The sequence below is a fragment of the Helianthus annuus genome, chromosome 4 (assembly GCF_002127325.2).
Source record: "Helianthus annuus cultivar XRQ/B chromosome 4, HanXRQr2.0-SUNRISE, whole genome shotgun sequence".
NCBI classification, from domain to species: Eukaryota; Viridiplantae; Streptophyta; class Magnoliopsida; order Asterales; family Asteraceae; genus Helianthus; species Helianthus annuus.
Genome location: NC_035436.2, coordinates 80,679,036 through 80,683,922, shown reverse-complemented (window position 1 = coordinate 80,683,922; position 4,887 = coordinate 80,679,036).

Here is a 4,887-nt window from a genome sequence, read left to right as displayed (position 1 = left end):
GCAACCTACGTCAGTAAATGCTTGACCTGTGCTAGGGTCAAGTTCGAATACCAGAAACCATCAGGCCCACACCAACAGCCAGAGATACCTAAATGGAAATTGGAGTAAATATCCATGGATTTCATTACTGGGCTGCCTAGATCTCAACGCGGAAATGATACCATTTGGGTGATCGTGGATCGACTGACCAAATCTGCACATTTTCTGCCTATCAAAGAAACGGATAAGTTTTCTACCCTAGCAGACATCTACCTAAAGGAAGTGGTATCAAGGCATGGAGTGCCAACCACCATCATTTCTGATCGTGACGCGCGTTTTACTTCTGAATTGTGGCAAGCTATGCACAAATCTTTTGGCTCACGTTTAGATATGAGCACCGCTTATCATCCACAGACGGATGGGCAATCTAAACACACCATCCAAACCCTTGAAGACATGCTTAGGGCATGTGTAATCGACTTTGGTAACGGCTGGGAAAAGCATCTTCCGTTAGTGGAGTTTTCATATAACAACAGCTACCACACGAGCATCCAGGCCGCTCCACTCGAGGCATTGTATGGACGCAAGTGCCGATCACCTCTCTGTTGGGCAGAAGTTGGTGACAGCCAAATCACTGGCCCAGAACTCGTAGTAGATACAACCGAGAAAATCGCTCAGATACGACAACGAATGGCGGCAGCTCGTGACCGTCAAAAAAGCTATGCTGATAAACGCAGAAAACCACTCGAATTCCAGGTTGGGGATCGAGTGCTACTCAAAGTCTCACCTTGGAAAGGTGTAGTTCGTTTTGGCAAACGAGGCAAACTCAACCCGCGATACGTTGGACCCTTTGAAATCATTGAGAAGATTGGCAAGGTGGCCTACAGGTTGAATCTACCTGAAGAACTCAGCGGATTTCACAATGTTTTCCATGTGTCAAATCTGAAGAAGTGTCTGTCAGATGAGACCCTCATAGTTCGCTTAAATGAGCTCACTATCGACGACCAGCTGCGATTCGTCGAGGAACCAGTAGAGATTACCGATCAAGACGTTAAGATTCTCAAGCACACCAGAATACCTCTTGTCCGAGTTCGTTGGAATTCTCGTCGTGGCCCAGAGTATACCTGGGAACGAGAAGACCAAATGAAACTCAAGTATCCCCAGCTGTTTAAGAAAAATGTAACCACTACTGAGGCTGAAGCTATCGCAGAATTTCGGGACGAAATTCCAAATCAACGAGGGGATGATGTGACACCCCAGGAAAACCAGGAAACCAACGCAACATAACTAGCTTCCTCAGTAACCATGTGCTAAATTTCGGGACGAAATTTTCTTAACAGGGGGAGAATGTGACAACCCTCAAAATCCCATGTATTCCGTACAATTTATTAATGATAATTAAAGTGCTTGACGACTGTGTGGAATTACTTAACTGCTCTCTGATTATTGTGTTATACTTACCTGTACTTGTCAACATACTAATAGTGTACAAAAAAGTCATTAAATAGTCTGTTATGCTTTCCTGAGTATTGAAAATAAAAAACGTTACAAAAATATATATGTATGACACTTTACAGATTAATTAAGCACTTTAACGGAACAGTATCAAACCGAACAACCGGACTTAACCCAGAACATAAAAATATTGCCAATAACATTGTTTATACTTTTCTGAGCTAGTTAGGGTCCCCGAACACCCTAACACCCCTTATATTCATTAACACACTAAACATGCTAACTAAATAACATTAGATTGCAACTAGATCCTAACTATGGCATTACACCCCAACCATACCCCCTCCCCCTCCTTCTACGGTTTTGTGGTGTGGGGAACACCCCACAATTGTTTGAGTATTTTATTAAAGAATGTTTAATATCTAGGTGACATAATATATGGTGGATAATAAGAAAGTTGGTTTATAAATTTGCACACTAGAACTTCCACCTTCATTTCATCCAACATCCAACACCAAACTTCTCTCTTCCTCTCCTTCCCCACCTTCGGCAGCCAACACCCTCCACCATATCACCACCATCAACTCTCATTCAAGCCATTCTCCATACAACCAAAGGTGCAAGAGGTCCAACAAGCAAGCTTGGTGCACTCGGAACTTGAAGGACCTTCTCTATTCGCTTTTAACCACCACTTTTCTACACTCGAACTCCCCTAGCCTTGAGCTAGTGGTAAGAACTTAGATCCGTTCATTCTTCATGTTATTTAAGTGGTTAATAGTTGTTTGATGATGAAAATCGAGAACACTAAAGATTAAAACTAAAAGTCTTGAATGAAAGATAAACTCGATGGATAAAGAGTAACTATTGGTGTAAATCATGTAGATCTTGTGTGGTTATGATTCTTGTTGATTTCTGATGATTTTGTTGGTTAATATTGATGTTTGATGTTGTTGTGATCGCTAAACATGTTAACGGAATCAATCGAACACACTTTATAATGTTAAAAGACTGAAAACAGCTTGCTGATCTGCATTTCCAGCCGCCTTTAACTGGCTGTAACAGGACCATAACTTAATGAAAAATGTATTTTCTGAAGTCTAGATTTATGTACTATGAAATACGGTTCTAATGGCACCGGAATCATAATTTTTGGACTTCGTTTACAATTTTTAAAGACCCGATTTATTACAGCAGCTAGAGCTGCATTTTTCTGCAGAAAATTGGCGATATGTTTTCAGTCATAACTTGAGTTCCGTGTCGAATCACCCCATGAAATCTGTAAAGTAGATGGACACTGATGTCGTAGTAATTGTCCCACTAGAATTTCGACAATCCGACTTACAATGAATTTTTAGTGAATTATTCCGTGGGCTGCAGTTAGCAAATAATAAATCTTAGTGCAGTCCGGAAAATGATTTTTAATAAAATATTGGTAATGAATTAGATCCCGAGATTTTTACACAATAATATTTGAGTCGTTTAGCATCTTTTGTTAAAAGTTGAGAATTTTTGAAATAAGATAACTATTTTATTAAAATGCTCGAAACAGCCTAGTTTCGGATAATTAAGTTGAAACGACATAAGTAGTGATTTGCGTGTCTAAATGTCGAATATGTTATCTGTGAATGATCTAACATGTTATGTGTCGATAAAACTGTTATGTGCAATGTCGTAAGTTTATTTGTGATTGGGAATAAATGGGGAGTTTATATGGGCATAAACCGTTAATGTAATGCATGTTGTGTGATAGATACGTGTAGGAACTTTGTGCTCTATTTGAAAACCACTAAATGATTAACTGGTAATTATATTAGGACGTGATTGACCGACCTCGACTGTTAGCTATATTTGAGAATCTAACCGAGCAAACCAAGGTGAGTTCACACACTTTCTAAGGCATGGGATACCCGATGGTTTGGGAATGGGTTAAAGAATTAAAACGGAATCTACATATCTTACTTAAGTAGGATATGTACGGCCATCCTCCTCGGGTAGGATGCCAGTATTAATCCTGCGTATTCTCTTTGGGAGAACTACGTACGTTCGTCCTCCTTGGGTAGGACAACAACCTTAAAACTTACTAGACAAAACTCTATCATAAGTCCCTCATTTTATATCGACTTAATCGCCAAGGCCAATGGCGAGCGGGTCATTAGTTAATAGCGCTATTAGGTTTAACAAACCTCACACCGTGCCAGTCGGACGTGCATGTACTAATGGACTATGGCAAACCATCAGTGATGATAGACACTGATGTAGGGCACAACTTACTTGCGTAGTAGTCGATATCATACGGTCTAGTAGTTCACATGGGGAAGCCCCCACTAATCATGGACAGGGTATGGGTAATAAAGAATGAACTGGTTAAACTTTCTTTCAACTACGGGGTAACCCCCACGGCAGTTACGCCAACGAAAGACAAACGGCGTTTTCAGAAACAACTTAAAACTAAATACCAAACGTGAACTCACTCAACTTTGTTGTTGACTCGTTGTTACATGCCTTACAGGTCGCTAAATGCTTGGAGCTTGCACGAGGAAGGAGTCGTTGTGGTGTACGGACTGTTATGTTCCGTGCTTAATATTTAAATCCCTATGAACTTATTACACTTGCGTTTTGAACTTTAACTTATAAACTATGGACTTATGTTTTTGGACTTTACGTTTATGCTTCCACTGTTTAATTTAAAACTTGGCTAACTAACTTTTGGTCACCAATCGTATTGTGGTTGGCTTTGTTTACTTAAATACGTTGTTCAATATGATTGGTGGCTCGATCCTGGTCACGTCACGCCTCCAAGCGGTGGTACCCCGCATGGTGGATTTTGGGGGTGTGACATTGTTGTAGGAATCCAGACGGCTTTTGATACTCGATCTTGATTCTAGCACATGTCAAGCATTTGCTAACGTACTTTGCTATGATCGCTTTCATGTTAGGCCACCAGTACAAGGTCTTGAGTTCGTGATACATCTTGTCAGAACCGGGATGTATCAAATAGTGAGATTTGTATGCTTCATCCATCACCAGCTCTTGGAGGTTTCCGTAGGATGGAACCCAGATACGTTCCATGAAATAATAGATACCGTCGTCTTTGAGTTAGAGCTGCTTTTCCATGCCCCGCATGGACTCAGCTTGAAGGTTTTCCTCCTTCAGCGCCTCCACCTGAGCGTTTCGGATTTGGTTAGGGTGGTTCGAATGAATAGTAAGCTGTAACGCACGAACACGTTTAGGTTTGGTTTCCTTTCGGCTGAGGGCATTAGCCACGACGTTTACCTTGCCCGGATGATATTTGATTACGCACTCATAGTCGTTTAGGAGTTTGACCCACCGGCGTTGCCGCATGTTCAACTCCTTTTGGTCAAGTATGTGCTGGAGACTTTTGTGATCGGTGTAAATCGTGCACTTGATACCATACAAGTAATGTCTCCATATCATAAGTGCGAAGACTACGAC